This window comes from Semicossyphus pulcher, unplaced genomic scaffold, assembly GCF_022749685.1.
Source record: "Semicossyphus pulcher isolate SPU_LCO1_2020_fin unplaced genomic scaffold, fSemPul1.0.p SCAF_11, whole genome shotgun sequence".
In the NCBI taxonomy this organism is placed as follows: Eukaryota; Metazoa; Chordata; class Actinopteri; order Labriformes; family Labridae; genus Semicossyphus; species Semicossyphus pulcher.
The window spans coordinates 21,110,544-21,134,900 of NW_027211615.1; the positions used below are offsets into that span (position 1 = coordinate 21,110,544).

At 44.7% G+C, this 24,357-nt stretch overlaps 1 protein-coding gene across 2 annotated transcripts in view; it reads right to left on the reverse strand.

The window, feature by feature from the left end:
* Window positions 1-18,197, reverse strand: part of ches1 (checkpoint suppressor 1) — a 69,827-nt gene extending 51,630 nt beyond the window's left edge. The window contains exons 1-2 of one of the 2 annotated variants that reach the window (XM_069686607.1): window positions 17,811-18,197; window positions 11,483-11,557 (exon numbers count right to left, since the gene is read on the reverse strand). The gene's annotated coding sequence lies outside the window, so the exon portion shown is untranslated. The remainder of the gene's footprint in view (window positions 1-11,482; window positions 11,558-17,810) is intronic. The other variant, XM_069686599.1, reaches the window with a different exon arrangement.
* Between the last annotated feature and the right edge of the window lie 6,160 nt (window positions 18,198-24,357).

The window sequence follows — 24,357 nt, forward strand, 5'->3', positions numbered from 1 at the left end:
CCAGTTCCAGAGGTCCGCCCTCTCTGGCTCCATCCGACCCGCTCTGCTCTTTGAGCCCTCTGCAAAATTTGGCTGAAATGGAAGATCGGAATCAATAAGCAAATGAGCTAAAACTCGGTGATAGCGCACGGCCTCATGCTTGATTGAGAAAGCATATCAAGATCGAAGAGTTTATTACGCCACCTTTGGCAGCGAAAGGCGAGCAGAGAAAAAGAAATGTGTTCTTGTGAGAAGAGAAAGTGGGATTTGAAAGAAGTGAAGGACAAAGGAGTGAGGCAGCAGTTTGTCAGGAGCCTATACAGTCCTCTCCGGCCTGCCTTTGCTGACGATACTTACACGGCTTCTGCTGATGATACAACTCTCCTTACATCCTTCACTCCTCCCTCCCACTCCTACAAGCTGTTTTTAACACCGCACAAGATACCTTATGTCAACTGAAACGTGTTCTGGATGCTGACAAAACAAAATAGTGGCTGTTCATGGACTCACAAACAGGACGGAAAGTGATATGAGGAATTACACCAGAACGGGAGCTTCAGATGCTCCTCTTCTGCCGTGATTCATGAGCGGGTTTTATCCAATCAAATAAAACACTGCACGCAGAATTCATTCACTACTGACCATCCTGTAAGTCTGTTAAGTTATTTAATCTCTTTTATAGTTATCTGTATATTTACATAATCAGTGGATTCAAGCAAAGGTTCAGTTAGGTAAATATCTAAGGCCATGTCTACACGTACACGGGTATTATCATCACTGTTTACGTCACGTCCGTTATGTTGCAAGGAATGTCGCCTCATTTGTGACGCCTCACAAAAGGAGATAACAGCGCACAGCCTGACGTCACAAGCCAAATACGACGTTCACCCCGAGTTTCTAAAAGTCTTGGCCTGGCTGGAGTTTTACAAAAGATCCATTTTCAGTGACCTTGAATGGCGTTTGTGTGTGGACGAAAGGTCAAAACGCAGAGAAAAGGCTATGTTTTGAAAAATACCCGTGTACATGTGTGGACATGGCCTTAATATAAGAGCAAACAATTTTACAAGTTTCAGCCTTATAACAACTTTAACTTCTTAAGTTATAAATAAAAATGCATTCATGCTTATATTTCTCACAGTAAGGTAACAAAATGTATTGTTTTGGTACCAAAGTTTAGGTCTCTCACTTTGGTTAAATGTCTCCATATTGGATGCATTGTCATGAAATGTGTTACCCATGTTCATGGCCCCAAGGACCAGGGCGTTCACAAGGTTTAATCATGATAAGACTTCCACTGTTTTTCTATCCAGGATGAGGCAATCCATCCTTATTTTTATCCCGGTTGTTCAATGAAAAATGGACAGGATCAACCTTATCCAGATACTTCTAAGCTTAATCCAAAAGGCAACTGGACTTGGTTGAAGTTCTTGAAGACCTTTGACCTCTCATCCGAAAGGCTTCTTCAGTTCTAAACTGACTGGTGAACGGAGCTAGAAATATAAGCCTCTTATCCAGATACTGACTTTTAAGGATTACCAACTCTGGATTACCAGTGCTCTGAACAGGACTTCATACTTTGTCCACATGGGGCGCCAAATTCACACAAAATAAAAGATCCTGTCAGTTGCTTTTATTTGAATATTTTATGTTTGATATGGACTATATGGTGAAATATTTTATGGGGACAAAATCCTTTGTTTTTTCCACAACCCTAATATCTACATCATCTTCTATGTCACAGTAGCAATTCAGCAATTCAAGAGCAAAATATATAAAAAAATAAATATCAACATCATTGTAAAAATGGTGTTTTGTTTGAGCTACTTCCTGTAACCAAGCCGGAATCCTCCCCTCTGCTTGGATCAGAATAATCCTGATTTTCAGATCAAAGTTATCCCAATACTACCCAAAAGTTTGTGGCAAGATTGGATTACCTCATCCGATTAGGTAAACCGATTTTCAACCGGGCCCAGATGATGAATCCTACTGACTTTTGTGATCCTTTATTCTTCTTCTAGTGCCTCAGCTGGTCAAAGTTGTAACTATTCCTTTGAAACATCCCACAGCATCTTTTATATTACATGGCACAAAATGTTACACACGCATTCAGAAATTATGTTCAAGTGTTCATGGTCACCAGATCAATCCTACAGACTTTAGTGATGGTGTCGCCGTCTGGATGGCCTGCATTAACTTTTCATTTAACACCATCATAATGTCAAAATGTAATTTCATTGTCCAATACTTTGATCTACAACATAATCACTGCACCGCTAATCACATTCCCTTTAGCTTCAGCTGTACTTTGCTTTGTGTTAATTAGCCAGTATTAGCATGAACGTGGTAAACATATATAGCTCCTAAACATTAGTGCTTTCATGCTGGGCATGTTAGCATGCTGTCATTAGCAATTAGCTCAAAGCACCACCGTGCCTCACAGAGCCACGAGGATGGCTGCCGAGTCTTGTTTGACATTTCTGACATTGACGTGTACAACTGTTTTGCCTTTATGTGGCAGTATGACAGGGCTGGAGGGGGGAGGGGATGACACGCTGATGAAACATTGTGGTTACATGGTGTGTGTTTTTTATACTCAGGTTGATTGGAAGGAAGATGCTCAGGAGATGTTGAAGACGTATGCAGAAGAGAACGAGCAAATAATTCTGTGAATGAATTCACCTCATTCTGAAGATCCTCCTCCTATTTAACCAAAAATCAGTAAGCAACACTTCCTCCAATGACCTTGACAAAGGATGTTTGGCCGACCCTTTTCATCAACAGCATTCTCCATCTATCTCTGCTCAACAGGCGACTACAGTCTTCTGCAACTCTATGACCTTGGTTTCCTCGGGAACAATCCTTCACTCCTTACTCGGGAGCAGCAGCCAGAACATCCGGGGCGAAACACCGGAGATACCAAAGCAAGGCTGTCCTTGGTACTATGTCTTGCGATTCCCCAACCTGACATGACCCAGCACTAGTGGAGCCAGGGTCACAGAGGGTCAGTGTTCCCTATAAATCAGACCAGGACGGTAGTGATTTGATTCCCTGCGTTCTTTAAATGTTCGAGTCAACTTGGAAGTTCACTAGAAGATGATGTGCATCCCACTGAAATGTCTATCGAGAGATAAAGTTTGACAAAATAAACCTCTGCAGGAGACTCGCCGTGATGTATTGCCATTCTCAAGCAAGTTTCAAATTTGATTTTGTTGCTGTTGAAGCTGGAAAGCAGGAAAAAGCTTGTGCAAAGGAGTAAGCAGACTAAACTGATTTGTTCCCTTTGCTGAGGCAGAATGATTGCTCCCATTGCCATGCTAGCACTTGATTAAGTTGTTTTATATCCACATGCATCACCTCCGTCTTGTCTTAGCCGCTGTAGCACTGAGCTGTATTACCGACTGTACCTCTGTCTCTCATCAGTGTCACCTTCCGCGCTGGAGCTGACAGCCACCCCGTCCACCGCTCGGCTTATTCTCCGCTACGGTTTTATCTATAAATATGTAAGTCAACTCCAGGTCGACTAATTCTCTCTTTTCCTACATTTCTAAAAAAAAAAAAAAAGTAGGTGGGAAATTGCAGGATTTGTTTTTCCTTTCTGTCCCTGAGGTCAGCGCTGAATGAGGCAAAAGTGCCTTTATGTACTCGGCTCCCTCTTCATGGAGCTGGCTGCAAACTGATTTAAAGCTGAAAGCTCTCTCTTCGTGAGTTTACACGGTTAATGAAGGTTCTTGTGGCAGACTCAATAAGGAGCTGTCTTTGCTTTGTTTAGTCAAGATTTAAATAGGTCTGGCAGTGAGCCGGCTGGTTTGACGCTGAAGTGTTGCCTATTGGAGTGCTTATAAAGCAGAATCTCTGCTTTGATTTTATTTTGCTTTTGTGTGTTTCTCTCTGTCTGAGGCTTTAATGTTTGTCTGGATGCCGCGTCTTGGCCGGCCTCCCTTGATGGAGGAGATTTGTAATCTGCAGGGCTGCCCAGTTTAAATAAAGGTTAAATAACACTTGGACAGGCGCTCGTCTTTATATTAACCCTTAATGACTTTGTTCCCCAGCCTGTCCACGGCCAGCTTGATTCATCCTGGAATTCTTCAAATGATTCGTGGTTTTCTCTCACGCCATCGCCCTCGCATTCGGTGGATGCAGAATATAGCAGCAAACAAGAAAGAAGAATGACAGGAGTGGACAAGAAAGAAAGAATGAGGGGGAGTAAAAGGGAGAGGGTAGTTATATCCTACGGTCATTAGCAGCATTTCAAAGTCACCCCGTCTTTCAGCGTATGCTGTTTGACAGGCCCTGCCAACAGAATTAGGGTTGAGGGATGATGGTGCCGTGATTAGATGTGTAACTCAGGGGAAAGACAGGACCCGATCCATGGTTACAGCACACTCACACTTACATACATAAATGCAGCAGAAAGAGGAGGATAACGAAGGAAAGGAACGGGGATCAGAGATAACCCCTGCCTTAAGATTTGGTCAGTCATTGATTAGATAGCTCTGAAACTCTCTGCTTCAGTGTACAGACCTGATGCTGGCCAGCCTGATAAACACCACAGGCTCCCCCGGCTCCCCCTACGAGTGAATTGAATTCCCAAATTACCAGGCTTAAGATAACATACCTGGCTAAATTGCCGCTCTTTATAAGTCTCAAATCTCCTTGTAGATATTCATCAAAGGCCGTTTCACTCCTGATGCGGAGAACACAGGAGACGGGGAACAGGAGAACAACACACAATGTGGTTCGTATTAAGGCCTCTGATCTTCTATCTCGAGTCCCTCGTTTTCCGCTACATTCCTTTAGCCAGGGGTGATGTGTGGGGGGGAGGAAGGGGGGGCTGGCATCATCTCTGCCAGCACAAAATATGTGGTGAGGCTTCCGTGTTAGCTCCAGAGAGTCAAGGGCAACTGATACTTTATCTGCCTCGACTTCTTTAGCCTTTTACTACAGCATAGCATGATCTAACCTTTCTAGAGCTTCAGAGCAACACTTGTATATCCTTTGAGCTTTCACTTCAGACCTCTTGTTGTGTACTCAGGGTTCATCTTACAGCTTCTCCTCTCATTCCTGCCTGACACTGACTCTGGAGCACAGTCTGAAGTTTCCATCTGCTCAGCGCCAAATGAACGCCAGTGATAGTAGTGTTTGTTGGATAAACTGAGAAGGGTCCATCTGTTGGCTCCAGACGAACTCAAAGACACGCCCACTCCAACATTAACCCTAACCACGACCGACATGCCCACTCAAAGACATACCTTAAAGCAGGCCTTGGAATAAAAACACAATGGGCTCAGTTGTGGGCGTGATGCCGGAGGCATCGCCGAGACCGGCCAAAATGATCAAGAAGAAGTAGATGCATCAGACACTGAAACTTCATACTGTGCCTCAATTCTACGAGGCAGGATTTTAACGTATTGTATCCATCAACATGACAATCAAGAGGTTAAGAGGAGGACGCACTTGCACACATTTTTTCGGCCAATGCAGTGTGTTGGGATATGACTCAGTGTGTTTTTGTTGGATCTCTGTGTGTTGGCAACCCCGCTGCATCACTGCAGTCCTCATTTCTTGCAGTGTAACTGTTGATCTAGCCAACAGCCTTATAATTTGATACACAGAATTTCAATGCTTGTTGTGGCTAACCTGTCTTTAGCATACATCGTTCCAAAGATATGAAAGAAACAGAAAAAGGATGCCCTCTTAAGAAGTGACTTTGGTGAGGCTATAGTGCATGCGTGCGGGGGGAATTGGGTGATCGGTCTAATTTGCGGGAGAGTTGCAATGATGAGTTCCCAAGAAATGCGTGGGGATTAGGGATGCACGATATTATCAGCACGTTATCGGATATAGGCCAACACGCCGATATCCACCAATATAATTAACCGATAAAATAATGGCCTGCTGCATACTTGATTTAATGCCCGACCTTGGCGCAATGTCCCCGGCGCGAAGAAGACCTGCGCGGCGCAGCGTCATGACGTCACGTGTGTCTTCCCGCAGCATGAGAGAGTTAGAAGCCAAAATGTCCGTGGTGTGGAAGTTTTTCAAAGTGTCCGGAATACTGCTCAGCTTCGGTGATGCGAGGAGGAGCCAAGGCAAAGTCTTTCAACACTACAAACTTGATTAACTATCTCAAGACCCGTCACCCCGACCGTTGTAACAAATGGGATGAGAGTATCCCCATTATACTGTACGCTAATTCCAATACAGAAGAGAGTTGATGATCTCTGCAATTAGGTGTGCAGGAAAAAAATATCGGTATCAGTATCGGTAATCGGCTAAATGATTGTAAAATATCGGCATATCGGATATCGGCAAAAAATCCAATATCGTGCATCCCTAGTGGGGATTGGTTGAATTTGCGCGATCGCAACGTTGCGACTTTGTGGATTGACTGATGAGGAAGTATCTCTGTATGAAGGCAAAGCTCACAGACAACATTTGCATCCATGTCTCTCGGTCATCCACCTATGTGTCCTGTTCTTCTCGAGCTTCCTGTTAACTGCTGTTGCCGAGTGCTTGCTCCGGGATTAAGCTGGGTTATTCTATGAATAATATTACACAGACTAAGATCTAGACTTGTTCTATATGTTAAGTATCATGAGATAACTTTTGTTGTGATATAGTGCTGTATAAATACAAATTGATGGGTTGACTGATTGATCTAAACCCTGGTTAAAACATGTAAGAACGGCATCATGGGGGGGGGACGTGTTGTTGCAGGATTTTGAGTAGGAGTAATAAATCCAGGGGTTTAAAGGCTTATCAGATGTCAAAACATGGCTAGAACCCTGTGTCCCGGCATATTTAAAACATGCAACAGAAGCAGAGGCTTGCCAATTTGTTATGGTGAGGATGGAGCCAGAGATTTCACTTACACTATGGAAAAACAGAGACTATTGGATTATAAACAATCATGTTCAGCAGCACACAAATCTACTTATAGGTTCATTGGGTGATGCTTTGTACAGTATTTAACTTATGGCCTGATCAAAACTGTGCTTGACTTTTGCTCACTTCAACCAGTGTCCGTGTGAGCAGGTTTAAGATGAATACCTTCTTCCATATACGCACCAAAAACTGTAGTAGTACTGTAACATATAACTAGATAATACAGCAATCATAGTTGGTGTGACCCTTGTAAACATGATGGAGGTTCCTAGTTTGAACCCTGTACGTAGGGGGCCTTTCTGTGTGGAGGTTGTAAAAGCATAGGTTCCCTCTGGCCTCCTCCCACAGTCCAAACACAAGCTTGTTACGGACATTTAAATTGCCCGTAGGTGTGAATGTGAGCATGAAAGGTTGTCTGTCTCTGTGTGTCAGCCCTGTGATTGACTGGAGATCAGTCCAGGGTGTACCCCACCTGTCGCCCCAATGACAGCTGGGATAGGTTCCAGCCCCCTTGAACAGGATAAGCGGTATTGTGGATAATGGATGGATGGATCTCTGAGCAGGAGAGCCAAAAAAGTTCATTTCAGTCACTGCTTCGGAGGAAAAACTGAACCACAGCGTGGAAACAAACCATCACATCGGAAGGCAAATAAAACTCCAGTGTTTCCTCCATAATCGTGCTCTTGTAAGGGTGCAGAAGCGTGTGAAACAGAATCAGACACTGCAGTTCTCCAGTGGAAGCCATACAAATGAAATGTATTTATAGTTTGCTGGAAGCGACTCAAATAAAAAAAAAATCTGTCTTTAAATACAAGAGCTGCTTTCTAGAGCCTCCAGATTGCAACGACATGCATTCACACGGGGAGCTGTGCATCGTCGAGGAGGCATACTTAACAAATTTCCAGTGACAGCTTTGGTGGTAGACCAGAATGCAATGCAAGCACGAAACATGACGCTGTTTCTAGACTGGGAAAGAAATCCTGCTGCAACTCTGGACTGATCAGCAGCTGAATATCAACAAGTCAAGGCCCGTTCTCAGGTGGGGGGAAAGAGTGGGGAGCTGGGCTGTCATGGGGCATCCTGGGAAATGTAGTGAAACGCTAAGTGAGGATTACGCGAGGCTGGTGAGAAAGTGGATACAACAAGAAGGCAAATGACAAGCGCTTATTCACAAAATAACAGAATGCGTCGGACATCCCGGCCTGATGATTTACGACGGCGTAGGAGCAGCTGAAGATGGAATTTTCCTCTGAGGCAGGGCGTTCCAGTCTTTCACCAAATGGCAAGGGAAACTCCAGCGTTCACACTTGCACAAACACTCTCAAACACTCGCATTCCTGCACAGATAAACACATAAGGCCAGAAAAGGAGCCGACGGAGACATGCACATTTGAATGCCTCTCATACACGCACTTGTTCTCTTTTTTTCCCCCTCCGTCTTCTCCTTTTTGCTCTTTTACAGCGGTTTCCTGCGCACACTGTCTACCTCTCATGCTACATTCAGAGCATGAACACCCAGAGTCAGCAAGTCTGGACACAGCTGCTGAATATTCAGCCCCGCGCTCCCTCTTCCTCTCCCTTCCTCTCGCCTCATCTCCGTCTTCTTCTCCCACCTTAAACTCTCCTTATATTCCCCCTCTCTCGCTCCGATTTCTCCCTCCTTCTAGCTCAATTTCTTCCTTCCCTCCCTCCGTAGCTCTCCGCCGCCGCTGCCTCTGCTCTCTGCGCTCCACTTTCATTAAGGGGCTCTCCTCTGATAGCCCTTCATATAACACTTAATCATCATAACAATAAGAGCACTCTCTCGCAGACGAATCACCTCGAGGGGCCGGTCCTAAAGATCCTCCGCTAACTGATGTCATTAACTGCCGCTTCTCCTGATTGGCTGCGGCGGCGCGGGAGAGCCCGCCCCCAGGTGTTTGACGGAGGGCTCAGTGGGAGCATGCAGGTCGGACAGGCCAAGGACATTCCTCTTATGGAGAAGAGCGGAGAAAACGCACACACGCACCCGAGCGCTGGTGTGTTTCGCAGGCACAAAGGCTCTTACTGGGAAGCAGAAGACAAGGCGTGTTTGGTTTTACAGTCAAGAGAGAGATGAATAAGACTATTGAATAAGGGGGAGGGAGGTTTGAATAACAGTATTTTACATGAATGGATCCTCAGGGAAATGACTGCTCCGTCGCTCCCTCTGCTCTTTATTTTCGGCTGTGCAAGTGCGTGTGTGTGAGTGTGTGTGAGTGTGTGTAGGGGGGGGGTGGGAGGGTGCATTTTGGCTGATTGAGTCTATGAGTCTATCATGCTGTGGAATTGACAGTGTGCCATATTATGTTGTAGTGGGTGTTTGCATAGATGAGCAGTGACGGCGGCTTCACGCAGACATAAACGCACACAAACAAAACTGCCACACACACACACACACACGGTGAAATCACAGCTGTTCGCAGTTGCTATGCGGCAGTCGCACCATCGTCTCAGATAACACACACATACGCACACACACACAGGAGTGTGAGACGGGGACAGTTACACCAGACTTGGCAGGGTCGGAAGGTCACAGGGGTATTGTGACAAAGCTGCCTAGCAACAAACTAACTGCACATATAATTGATCTCCTATGTGCCCTTATATGACCAGATATGAGGGTAGTCATGGTAAATATTTTCACAGTCGATGTGTGGCTGGTGCTTCATTATAGAACATGAAATCTGAGCCAAAGAGTACGGTTAGTGAAATTTGGTGTCCATAGGTGTAAAACAAGGGCAGTTTTTGTGCAGTATTTTCAGGTGGATACTTGCACATGGCAGCTTTAAGTCCAAAAACCAGCAGGAGCATGCTTTAACTCACGCCACACAAGGCCTCATTCTAACTTTTAGACAAACTTTGGTTCAGTTTAGTCCTCAATAAAATGGAGTTAAAGTACATTTTTTGTTCTGTGATCTAATATTGTCCCTCCAGGCTTGCCTTAACCTTAGACTCCTGTGCACTCCTGCGGACGACGTTACCAAACACAGTAAACAGTACCAGGAAAGTGACATTGAATCCAACTTACAAAAGTGTGTTTCATCAGGTCTGCAGGGAGCCCGGCCCATCTGTGTACTGAATTCTTTATAGGTTATCACAGGAACAAGGCTCCTGTCCTCACTTCATCTACCCCTTTGTTAGGAGTCTTTTTTTGTTAGGAGAACTAGCCTAAGGCTGCGTTCGGACTCACTTGAGCCAAGTTTAAAATGCAGCTTTTTTGGTGCTAACGCAGAGGTTGGCAGCAACACGATGCATGTTAGTCCAGTAAAAGACTTTAAGCAGGCTCAACTTAGGGTGCAGCATCCTGCATTTTCTAATCAAGCCCAGTCACGCACACGCTCCTCATAGATTATTAAACTATTGTTAGCTTAACAATCATTGAAACAAAATACGAAATAGTTGCTTCTGTGACAATTTCAAACTTATGTGTAGTGCTCTGGGGTTAAATAAAACTTTAACTGGGCTGTTATCAATCTATGATAGTGTTGTTCATTCTCTGGGTGTTCAAAATAAAATCAATATAATCACAGAAATGCTGCTAAAAGGGAGATTTTCATCCAGCTCTGACCCAATGCCTTCACTGGAAATATTACAAACTTTACTAGGTCATATTAGCTTTTGCTAGCTTACATAAATTGTGGGAGTAACTTGATGACAGACAAAATAAATCTTCTTTGTGGTCTGGCTGAAGGGCGCTCTGCAAGTCGGTGTTTGTACTCTGCCAAAGATTGTCAGTGAGCTGAAAGAAGCTTCACTCTGTGACATCACAGCACAGCCACGAGCGTTTCTGTAGTCCCGACAACTCCAGACGAGTCTGTGTCAGGAGCTGCGTTCTCCGGTTTATCTTTCACATCTCAACATCAGTACAGCTGATCCACTTTATAGTTTTATCCATATCATTACAGTTTGTCAATGTCTTTGTTTAATTTATGTAAGTGTCAGATCAGACCTTGATTCAGACTTGGATTCCCAATATTCAATGACTCAGGTGGGATTGAGGCTAAACAGGGTAAGTTGCAACATCCCTGATGAAAACAGTGATATAACGTCTGCCAACCCCGATGATGTTATCAGGGTTATCTTGATTTGGCTTGAAAACAATTATTTTACTAAAACAACTACGAGTTAAAGAGACATCGCCCTGTTCCAGGGAAGGAGCGTTAAAGGGTCAAAAAGGCTGTTAAGTTGCATTATGGGAAATGTAGTAACATGCATCTGCAACACTTTGCCTAATTTATTTTAAGCCTTGCAAAACGTTATGCAGCTGCATACACTGAAATAATTTGATTATTTATTCTAGCAGATTTTTTCTCAGGTCTTTAGGTTCAAACATTTTGTCTGCAACGGAAACATATGGGATGCATTGTATTCCAGACCATTGTCTCACACACACAAATACACATCTAAAATGTGAGTCATGTAATAAATCAAATGAAAGCCTGGCCTCCTGAAGACTCAATAATCATATTTTCTGTAAAACAGCAGAAATAATGAAGTCCACTTGTTTGGCATTACTCAGAACTAACCGAAACCATCGCGAAATCAATAAACGGCATCTCTAAAAAATTGAGTTAAAAGCAGCGGCCTCTGTTTTTACCTCCCTTCCTCGCTTTAGTCAGTGATGTCACATGTCGGCCCGTCCGTCTGCTCCGCTCTCTGCCGACTCTTTCCACTGTGTGCAGTGGAACAAAGCGGAGATGGCAGGGAAACTTATCTTTAAAAAGAAACTGCACAGTGTTGTGGAATAATTTGGAAAACTGTCACAGAGAGCGAATCCTATCTCAGGGAATGCCAGTCAAACACACACACACACTCGCGCGCGCTCACACACACACACACACACACAGGGACTTTGGTGTTTACATCATATGGGAAGGTATTTTTTCCTCTCACCCTGCCAGGGAACAGGCCCACGCATGGACACACAGACGCTGACTAAGGCCCTAAGACTCCTAGGGGGTGGGGGTTAGCGCGCGCGTGTGTGTGTGTGTATAATACTGTAACTTTAGCTGTGTACAACTTTGTCCAATTGTTACTTCTTAAAGTGATGTTTGGGTCACCGTTTAAAGTGCATCTATGATTTCATCTAGCTGTTACGCCCTTTTTTTTTCTGTGGCTTTTGTGTTTACTGTTGTTTATTTCTGTGTGTGCGAGCGAGTGCGCCGCGGTGTCAAATCATCCTGAGCGTTAAGCCGTTGTTTGGTTAGAGGAATGTACAGTAGATTGTTTGTGGTTTGGTCTTAGCGGGGCCGAGCTAATGCTAATCAGTTTATCAGGAAAATCTGCATATTTTAGCGTTTGTGCGCGTGCGAGCGTGTGTGTATTTAAACCATACGTATGTGTGTTTGTGCTAAACTGTTAAGTCACTGTGTTGTGTGATTTCCCCTTCGGTTTGCGGTTTGAGGGTTAGAGAGGGAGAGAAAAGGCGAGGGAGAGACAACGTGTGTTTGTGCGTGTTTGTGTGTGCGTTCAGGTCTGATAAAAAACCTCCCAGCTCTCCCATCCAACGCTGGCTGATGTTCAGAGCTTCAACCGCAAAACGCTCGGAGAACACACCAGGCGGCCTATTCAACTCGAGACACAAATAGAGCGCTCAAACACAAAGCTAAAAACAGATATTTTTGTCTCGAGCTGGAAAACCACCGAATCGCTCCTCTCTTGCTCCGTGACGCGGTGTTTTCTTTTTGTTAAAAATAAGAACTGGCACGTACAGTATCTGTGGAGACGACCCGACATAATCTCTCTCTCCTTTCATTCACTGCCTGCTGATAGCTGGCGAGGCTCAGGATGAGAATCAACAAAGGTCAGACAGTCGCAGATGGAGGGCAACAAGGCGATAGAGTTACCAGTTGCGAGACACTGGGATATTCATTTCAAATAGGAGCCAGTCTCCCGGGAACGCAACAGGCTGCTTCAGTGTGCGCGTTGAACGAGCGTCTTTAAACGCCTCACGCTGCTAAGAAAACACACAGAACAATAAAGTATCTATTAGCCGGGAAGTCTTTTCACTTTAAGGGAAGAAAAAGGGGGAAAAGAGGGGGAGGAGTAAACATATTATATAAATCAGATGGTTCCTGAGGTCATTTTTGTCTCCACACACCATTATGCATGCCAACACACACACACACACACACTGTGTATGGCTGCATCCACTTATGACATCACTGTAGCTAGCCAGAAAGACAGGAGAGTCAGAGAGAGCCAAGCTGACGTCATCCCATTCACTCAATGTCAATTACGTAATCACGGGGTCCAACGCCTGCAGGACGGACATGCTGTGTGTGTGTGTTTTTTTGCGATGGCATGCGGGGCAAGAACACATAATTGCAATCTCATGTGTGAGAGGAGACATAAAACGAGGCATGCTGATGACATCATTAGCGGGGAGGCGGCCTGGCGTGAGCGTGGCGGCTGTGACATGAGGAGAGTGTTTGGGGGAGAAGAGGAGGAGACAGAGCGCTGAACAGACCTGGCTGGAGGAGTTATGCAACACAAATCCAACTCAACAGACTAGAAAGAGCCTTTTTTTTTTGCCTTTTCTATGAGTGTGTGTGTGTGTGTGTCTTAAGTGACTTTTCTGCAGCACTTTTACTTGAGGCAAAGAGTGCATTAAAAACACACAAGCACTCAAGCATACCGCTGAAATGCACACTGAAATGCATATACATACACACACTCTCTCTCTCTCTCTCTCCCCCCACCCTCACTTATAAACAAAGCTTCCTAGGGACAGGAAATCCTTCCACCCACGTTCCTGTGTTGCTTGGCAACCAGAGCAGCGTCACCGTGTGCATGCCTCCACCGCTGAAAACAACACAAGCACAAACACGTAGACAAAGACAAACACAAACTGCAACTCCTTGAACTCTGCTTCTTTAAAAGCAGCGAGAGAAACGGAGCCGGAGCGGAGCGGGCTGATCCTCGCTGTGCTGCCCTCCGATTCCTCCGCTATGGATCTAAACCAAACATGACATCAGCCCTTGTAAACATAAAACACTTTTCCCCCCATTTATTAGCTCTATTTTTACACCCGCTGACGTCTTTCTATGAGCGATAATGTGCGTGTGTTTCAGCCTGTTTGTGGGCAAACTCCGCTGTGCGAGGATGCGAGCAGCAGTAGCTAAGCAGAGAGGGGCTAATTGAGCCGAGGTGCCCAGCACTGTGGACAATGAGTCCATTTCAAATCAGCAGGAGGCCTATTGAAGACAATTATAACCTGGGGGATACAGAGGAGCATTTTTCTTCTGAGCCATCGTGGCCACTTAGGCTGCCCGTGTTTCCACTGCAGTCTCAAACTGTGCTTCAGACTCTCTCCAGTTGCTTTAACACATGAATCAGTGCAATAGAGGCAAAGGTCACCTACCTATGACAGCGAATTCATCATTAACTGAGCATTACGTCTGAAAATAGTACACACACCAAACAGAGGAAAAAGTGGCACATTAAGTTTCTCCGGGGCAGCAAAAGTTTCACGCCGTCCAAAAGTTACGTAATTTATTGTTGTGCACATTTGCCTCACTTTGTTCAGGAGTGACTTCATCAAAGTTTGTGTATTTAGCAGTAAAGAAATGGCTGTAAAGATACACCCTGTTTTTGTTACAGTGCCTAATCCTAAAATCCCCTCCTATTTCACTGTCAATGATTTGATTCAATAGAGTTCATAGTTGAGTTTAAGAACTTAATGAGAGATCTGAGAAGAAGTTTGGGGGTGTTTTCAGCTCATTAAGGAGTTTTTACTTTGACCCTCGGTTCAATTGTATCGGGTCAAAACACTTTGTAGATTAATAAACACATTTGCTTCTTGTCGATAAGATGCATAAAAGATGTGCAATGTTTTTGGTTCAATCTTTGGCTTCAGCCTGATGTATACTTGTGCCTTGAGCGGCCTTGGCGTACGTAAGGGGCCTGGAGTGTTGTGAGCATTTATACTTGTGCGTCTGTGCTGCCAAAACACTACTGGGCGGCCTGGACTCTGTGCAACCGTGCTGAGCCTTCTCCAGCTTCTTCAACCACTTAAGTCAATGGTGTTGTAGCTTGTGAAGATACCAATCACAGCTGTTGTGTTCCACATTGCCTTAAGGCTACCCTACAGGCTACAGCGTAGCGTCCACCGCTATGCTGTACCTACGCGGTGCCAATTGAGTCAACACAATGCAGGTGTATCAATCAGGCTCTCTCTTAGGGGAGAGTATTGAAGGACCCTAGGTCGAGGGGTCACATAGGGTAGCCAAGCTAGTACTGCCGCAACAAGCTAATCTGCTAGCATGTTAAGTGCTGATGAGTGACTGCTTTTGGTAGCCTGGTTACAGACTAGCTTCATTGCTACATTCATTAAAAATAGCGACACCATGGCAACAACCCTCCATGAGACTCTTTTGGTTTTAACTGCTTTTTAAATACGATGTTGTCCCTGTTGTGGGTGCTGCCAAAAAAGTTTATCTGACAGTGATAGCGACAGAAAAGGCAGTGATGGAAATGTGGTACTTTTTGTGCAACTTTAAGCTGAGTTACTTTGACACAGGGATAAATGGAGATGCTTTCATTTGAGATTTTTTTCTGCTGGATGGGGGCTAGAGGGATGAGAGGGGTGCCTTTAATTAGTTTAACTATATTTAGTGTGCTTCAATCCAATGGGAATCAAACCGGTCGTGGTGGTAACATGATGTACTGTACTGAGACAGAAGTTCCTTCACTTAGCACATATAGACTCATGCAGCTATGAGAAACACAGTAACTTAATGAACTACATTATATCACATGAGCTAACTCCATGCCTCCTTTCCATCCAGAGTTAACAGCCCTTCAGTCCATCTAACCTTTACAACTAAAGAAGTCTTTCACGTATAAGTTGCTCTTCTGTAGTTTTCACCTTTCAGAACTAACTGTACCTCTGCAGCACACCTTCTTTTTTTTTCTGACTGTGCATTTTTAGCTCTCCGCCATATGGCTCGCAGGCCTCGGCTGACCAGCGCTCAGCGGTAGGTTACTGTTTTTGCTCCAGGCACGGCTAATACAATCAGAAATATTAAAACAACCATTTTTCAGTATTTACGCTGAATAAATCATGCGCTGGCATCCAAGAAAGCCGTCTGATGCTTTAATTCAAAACACAGACTATTGAACTCATTCACACATGAATTATAGATCCATTATGGACTGTTTTAGCTGCGTTGAGGGATGCGGACTAACAACAGTTGTACTGAGAGCACTAACCCACTGAGCCATCCATACCAATTATCTGCGTCGAGGGTGGAGTCTGGATTCAATATTCAATTTGACACAATCAGAGCTTCCAACTGAAAAAAAAAAAAGTGTCAAAAGAGGCGTAACGGATGAAAACAGAGCGGGGCTTTTTTTTCTGTGAGAGTCTCAACTGTCTCCAAAGTGAAAAAGAAGCGGGCTAACTGAACGCCGCTCCACAGGGGTGTCCGTTGAGAGACAGGGAGAGGTGGAGGGGCGAGAACTCCATTGAGCGCAGCCATGGGGGGTCAATATGTGAATGAACGTTTGCCATGGAGGTGAATTATGAATGAGCGCTCCCGGTGAGAGCATGTCAGCCCGCGTCTCCTTCACTCCATCTCCTCCTCCTCCTCCTCCTCCTCCTCCTCGTGTCCTAAAATCTCCACCGTCCTTTCCTTCCTCTCTGTCTCAGTTTCATCTCTCGCCACCGGATTAATCTTCTCATCTGCCTCTTTCTCCGTCATCTGATCGCTTTTCCTCCCTCCAACCTCCCTCCTCCACCTCCTGACTCCAGACCAAGGGAGGTGGGGAGGGAGGGAGGTGGGGGTAGAGAGAGATGGAGGTAGACACACACGCCGTCTGTCTGAAGAGATGACAGAACATTCTTTCCCTGCACATACATATTTACACAGTCTCAGATGGGTACACACACACACACTTAGAAACACACACACACACACACACAGTAGCAAAAGATAACACAGAGGCAAACAGTCCTGCACGTGCAAAGGCAGACGCATGCATTAAGTGAAAACGCTCTCAGGCACTGACACACACACACACACAATTCTCCCAGCTGTTCTGCTGGCTACGGAGCTTGTGTGTGTGTGTGCGTGTGTGTGTGTGTATTCGTCTGTGTGTAATCCAATGTGCTGCTGCTCAGCCTGTGCCACGCTCTCTCCTCTGTTGCTGTGCGTCTGATCAGATCTGCCTCCCCTCAACCTGTTTGCCGTCTATGGCACACACACACACACACATATATATATATAGACGCGCACACACACAGGAGCTGCTACTACTAATCAAGCCTCCTTCAGTGTCAGCCCAAGCTTTCGGAAAACAGAAAATTCAACCTGTGCTGCGTTTAGGGTCTCCAACCGAACATTGTGTGTGTTACCTGCTGCACAAAAACTCTGCTCACACACATGCACACACACCAAGTGAAGGGGGGTAAAAATGGACTCTGCCTTCTTTAAAGGGAGTGTTACCCCCATCGTTTGCAGCCTTAACTTAAACTAGCTTACCTGAGAAGTGTGTGCGTGTGTGTGTGTGTTTGTGTGTGTTGGAATGGATCACGCTGTTCCCTAAAAAGTATCCACTCCTTTTGATCCCTTCACTCCAGTTCATAGCGGTCAGCTCAGCTCGCTTACACACTTTGGCCCCCTTTTTAGCTTGTGGAAAAACAACCCTAAAAACTCTCACTCACACACACACACACACACACACACACATACACATGTATGTATATTTAGACTACACACGCACTTAGACACACACATACACACACGTCCCCCCTACCACCACCACCACCCTCTCTCTCTCTCTCTCTCACACACACACACACACACACACCTCCACTCTTCCCTTTAAGTGCAGAGCCATGCAGCACATGTCAACACCCGCACACACACACACACACCTTTCTGCCAGACCTGCATACAGCCATGAAAGCCTCATAAAGTCACCTTAGAATCTTTCTGTTTTCCAGACGAGCCCCTTCTTCACAGTCTTCCTCTCCTCTGTCACACTTCTCTCTCCTCCTCTCCTCCTTTCCTTCCTTCCTTCCTTCCTTCCGTGCTGTCCGTCCGTCCTTCCTCTCTCTCTCTCGTCTTCCCTCTCTTCGTCTCGGTGCTCGGTCAGTTCCCAGCGTTTTTCCCGAGCCCCTCCATATCCGCCCCTCCAGTCGTTTCTACCACCGAGCGAGCGTACCTACACACACACACTCACGCACACACACATACGAGCCGCTGCGTTCCTATAGTCTCTCTCTCTCTCCCTTGGTTTATCCCTCTCTGCGCTCGCGCTCTCTCTCCTCTGTCGGAGAAGAGCTCGGTGTGAGTGTGTGTACGTGTGTGTTTGTGTATGAGTGTGTGCGTGGATGTGTGTGTTTGTGTGCTCTGCCTTGCCCCGCCAGCAGCAGAGGACTTCCCCCGGTGCCCGACCCGGGTCCTAGCGCGAGCTGTGTTCACTGAAAGAATGCTATTGTGTACGGAAGGCAGAGCCAAAGATCTTCTAGAGTTTTGACAGGACGACTGACTCATTTTTTTTAACCATTATTGCATCTTTATTGACATTTCTATAATACATGAAAAGAAAAAGTACATATAAAGGGTCTGATGATTGAAGAAAAATAATACAATTACAACAATTACGAAAATTATAATTAAATATGGCATGTTTAGCCACTGTTTAATATAGGTTAGTCAGAATTAAAGTGTATTTTGGAAGATGCCATGTAAACAAACCCAAAAATTCCTTCTGCCATCATATAATCAAACAAATTAGAAGATGAAAGAAAAAAAGCACAAAATTATAATTAGCCCTCTGAGTTGAAAACTGCATCAAGACTTAAATTAGCTCCCAATACAAACCTGCATGCTAGAGCCAACATTATCTTTAATTAGGAAACAGAGACATACATGTGTTCTGCTACACGTTGGCTGCTTGTCAGCGGCTCATTTAGAGCGGTTACCATCCAAAGGTAAAATGTAGGTTTTTTTGTCTGTAAGTTGTTGTGAGTCTTTACCAGATTGGTCGCTATGGCAACAGCAAGGCAGAAGCAGAGGCAGGGAGCCATGCAAGGGTGTAGGAGCCATAAAGATGGAGGATGGAGGGGACATGTCCGCTGCTCATGATCACTTCTGAGCTTTGTCTGACCTATTTGTTGAGGTTGTAAATCACATATTCACATTATTTTGCTGAAGTCAGTGTAGTTGAGGAGCCCTTACTACTTCCTTAAATATTGCGTGTGAAAATGTATCCTAAGTGACACCCATATAATAAGGTATAATCCCCCTCTTTTAAAAATATCTATCTATAAACTGCACTTATGTTAAAGGCAAAAGCAATTACTGCAAATGTGACAGATGACGTACACCGTTTTTATAACCGTGTGAGTCATCTTCCCAAACATACTCAATCTTTGGTGCAGTTACCTTCTTCCTCATCTCCCTGCACCTCCCTCCCTTTTTCTCCCTCCCGTCCTTCCTCAGAGCGTCATCAGGTTGCCATAGCAACGGCCCGCCTATGGGAGACAGAGATCAGATCATTATGGACCATGGGATCCAGAAACTGAAGGACAGGGTTTTTTTTTCTGCGAACACAGGAAGTGGGAACCCTTAACAGGAAAGCTTGAACTCATTCTTGGTTAAACACACAGCGCAGCACTTTGCAGGAGGAAGTTTTGCTGAGTGCTGTTTGGGGTATTAAGAACTTATGATGATCCATTAAAACCCTTAAAAACATAAGTAATTCTGTCCATACATGTTGCTAAAAATAAACTTCACTTCATAAGATATGCGTGATTTCAAATGTAAACATACTGCCTGAGGAAACGGTTAACCAGAACTTGCACACTTGTGAATTAATGGATCTGACAGACGTGGCAGCGATTGCACTACTGAAAGCCTACAGTCAGGAAATCCAAATGTGCTCTCATTTTATTTATGGGAGGGGAAATCGAAGCGGGAAAAGTGCATTGCAGCATGTTCACTTTGCGAGATGGAAGCACAACATACACCAAGGAAACAGTTTTGTTTGATAAAGATCAAAGAGAATTGTTAGGAGAAAGAAGCGTGTTTACGAGTCCTCAAATCCAGGCTGCCTCTCCCTGCCCCTGTTATTAGTGGGAGGCCGTGTGTGTACGTGTGCGTCTCTGTGTGTTTGTACTGACAGCCTAGAGGGCTGTATTAAGCTGAAGTGACAGTGGGGATCTTTAAAATGTCTTCCAAAGTTTGCCATTGAGTGAGATCTTATCTCTGAGCCCCAAAAAGCAGTCCAGAAGAGGAAGAAAAAGATGAGAGGAGAAATAAAGAGAGACACAAGACACAGAGAGGTAGTAAAAGAGAGACATGGAGAAGTCATATGTGACAAGTTTAAGGGTCAGAAAAAGTGGACAGAAAAATTTAAACTGATGAATCTGGTACTCAGCACTCATTGGCTAAAACTACCAAGACCCAAATCTGCTTCTCTAAATCTACTTCTTAGCACTGATGTAAAATGGCTAGTATTCATATAACTCAATGAGCAAGGTCATCTGTTTTATAGTGTCTCATACTTGATGTTATTCACCAAATAAATAACAATATAATAAGAAACTAATGAAAAAGTTTTACATTTACAAGCATGAACTTTAGTGACGCATACGTCTGTGTCGAAGTTAAAATACAGATTAATGGGCAATGTGCAGTCTCAGTACATGTGCACCACTATGTAGCACATGCACACAGAACCTGTTGGCTAGCTAGCAAAGTTTCAGGACAGCTAAAAAGTAGGCTATCTGATCACTATGGTTGAGTCGGTCGTAGCCTGCGTAGACCGCTAAGGCCGAACTGAAATGGGATGGTCCGCTCACGGAGGATTTTCTGTGAGCGTCACCAGCTGTTCCTGCCCTTACCTTTGCGTCACTCCTGTCACCTAGCAACAGGTAGCTAGTTGGCTAACTAGCTAACATAACTAATGTCATGGAGCCTAACCTATTATTTTAAAGATAATTTGTTTCAAGGGCACTTTTTTAAACATGTGTAATGCGAGCTATTTTATTAAGTTGAAGCCAAAATCTTTTACATTTAAAAGTGTATTCCTCTGCCGTTTAAGAGTCTACCATCCTGTTTGAATTGGCGCGCAAGGAATCTCGGGATACGTTGGTTCGCAAAGGATGCACGTGATGGACACAATCGGCCTTCAAACAGTCCTTCGAAGGACCCCTTCAACATGAATTGGGACACAGCTAATATTTATCTTGTCCACCTTTGACCATCTTGCATCAGGGTTCAACGCTGCCTTGTTACGCCACTGAGCACTCTGGTTCTGGCAAAACCGTAAGACAGGAGAGCAAAGTACTTGAGATTATAAACCAAGTTTTAAGGGGCGTTAGGAATGTGACCCATCTGTACAGCATGCAAATAAAGTTCACCTAGCTGGTATACAATCACAGTGGGAGCCAGTCCGCCTTCAGACTCCTCCAGGTGTGGTCTTCAATCACAGTGGATTCTGTGTGCATTTACTCCTTCCATTCATATATGGTTTTCCTTATTCATATCATGCAGACAGACTGCATATTAAAACCAGGTGTAATCATCACCATCGTGACTCTTGCCATGAACATTATCATACCTGTTGAAACAAAGTAATTTGGCTACTTGGGAGATTGTTTAATTGAATTTGCATCAGGCTAAAACAAATGTAATCCTCCTATTTGTAATGACGTTTAAAGATTTTTATGATCCTACACCAGCCCTGTGGTTTGTTTGACAGACTATTTGTTGTTGTGTTCTGCAGTGTATGACATCAACGTCCTAACAACAAAACAATACTTGATTAAAATGACGAAAGTCTTGTATCCAAGTTATGTATCACAAGCTTAAACCCATAAAATTCAGTGGTCATTTTGGTCGGATTAAGGCGGAGATTAAGGTTAATGCTAACAGGGTGAAATGGGGTAAAATGCTTGACATAACATCGGCATGCAAACATACAGCATGCACTTACTGTAAAAACACACACATACAGACATAGAGCGAGCGAGTCCATCTAGTCATGATCCTTCATTCTTCAACTGGGTCTGCCTTCTTGGCCTGTCTGCCCAGAGGCCTGGGTCAGGCCAAGGGGAGGGTCAGCAATCATGTGTGTGTCAGAAAACAGGCAGACGTATAGCCTGTCAATCAAACAGCCACTTTATTTCCCCTCTCAAGTCTGTCTCCCCATGTGTGTTTCTCTGCTTTTCACTGTCTCTTTTTTTTCCCCACCCGGTCTCTCCCTCAAGTCTGACAAGCAAAAGATTTTCACTTACTTCAGAGAAGGAAAATAAGTGAGAGGGAGTCTCCCTGTCTCCTTTAACCATTCCCCCTCTCTCTCTCTCTTTCTCTCTACCTTACACACACACACTCTTTGTCTCACATGTCTGAAAGACAGCGAGCAGCGGTTTGTCATTGTAACAGTTTAGTGGACTGTGTTTCCAAATCATCCCTTGCACTTTTTCTGGAGACAGGCAGACACATAACATTCCTCACAAGCCAGGATACGAGAGCGGGAGAGAGAGAGCGGCAGAGGAAGTTGTACGCTCTCTCTCTCTCTCTCTCTCTTTCCCAATGCAGCTGAGTGCTCCACACGGATCGATAGTAATCCTCGGTGGGAGCCGTTTATTTAGGAATGTGTGTGAGGCCCAGTGGGTGACAGAATCCACATTCACACTCACACATGTGTGCAACATTATAAATCTCGCAGCAGCTGGAGTTGGTGCTACACACATAAGCACAACACTGCATGCACTGTTGCAGACAAACTGACACACAGACTTACGCACGCCGACAAGTACACACTCAGCACGCTCAGGGCCTGACAAGCAAAGCCTCCTGTCGGGCTGGGCTCTCGTCTCTCCTCTGCTGAGCAGGACTCACAGGGCTCCAGGCTGGAGGAGGGGACCCAGTGTGTCTCAACATCGTCCCCTGCCAAGGTCTCTGTTTCTGGGGATGGCAGCTCTCAGCAGCTGGCTGGGCTGGAGCTCTCTGTATGCTGACTCCAAGCCGCTGGCTGTCTGGTCCTGCCAGGAATTTATAATTCTACACTCACAGAGGAACTTTTTTCCTCCTTCCCTTTGAAATCGGGGATTAATTTCTTATTATTCAGACACAGAACAAAACATCTTAAAGTTACAATTGTTTATTTTCTTGTCATTTTATTTTGGTAATAAAATATACGGTCTCGACAGCTGTAGGAGCCGCATTTTAATTTATTTTTGTTTTCATTGTTTATTAATTTTTCTGCATTTAAATTGTCTGCAAATATGTGTGCGCCCTCGGCAGATAGTGGGGGCGCTAACCTATTAGTAGGTGCATATGACGCATGATGGAGGAAGACGGGTCACGGCACATTGGCTGCAGCCTCAGTGGATAATTGATGATTTGCATCTATATTATCATTGTTTAAACTCCTGTCATTTAAGCCAATGCACATTGTTTTTATTTTATATTAATTTTAATTTAATAAATATCAAGCAACTTCGAACATCCATCAACTCTCACTGGATTTATTTTGGATTAAAAGTCTGCGCGTGTGATGACTGCGCCCGTACTCTCTGAGTGGGGAAGCTTTAGGATGTTAGAGTTTTCACCAGCCATAATTAATATGGCACAATATTGTGGAATATAAATCGCTTTCAATGGAACTGGCACAGTGAGCAGATTAAAGGTATAATAAGCCGGATTTTTCCTTGCATTTTGGCAACAACACATTCAAACTGGGCCCCTTCTCCTGTGCTCTTCGTCACCAGAAGCTCGCTCTCACTCTCTCATGCGAGAACACGCCCACCCCGCTGAGCTAACACCGACAGCAACACGGTTACCTTGCGCCAGCATGCTAACTGGCCTTTAGCTTTGCGCCAGCATGCTAACCGCCAGTTAGCTTGTCCTCCCCGGTTTGTTGCACCTACCTGTCCAACAGAAAGAAGACCAACTCTGCATCACTCTTTCGCCATGTTCGCCGCTCTGAATGGGGCCCAGTTGCTAATTTGAACCGCTCCCACACTCACCTATACGCTGTGATTGGCTCAGGGAACCACAACAGCGCCCCTCCTGAAAACGTCCCGTGCAAAGCAAAACAACAGAATAGATGCAGACAGAAGGGTCTCACAAGGGTCTGCACACACACTCACCAACACAAATGTATAGAGGCCCATAAGTGCTGATTTATATTATAATATATTTGTAAAAGTCTGTATTTTATTTATTATTATACCTTTAACTTTTTGGGGACAAATCAATATGATAAAAACACAACAGGTCGCAAACTCAACATTAGCTTTGGTAGCTAATAAGCTGTGTTGTAGCATCCACGTTTTATTTAACCCACCTTGGTGAAGGCTGTGGCTCAGTGGTAGAGTCGGCTGTCTCTCAGTCGGAAGATTGGGGGTTCTATCACTGCTACAGTCACATGTCCAAGTGTCCTTGGGTGAGACACTGAACCCCGAATTACTCCTGAAGGAATAGCCATTGATTATGAACATAGATCGGATTA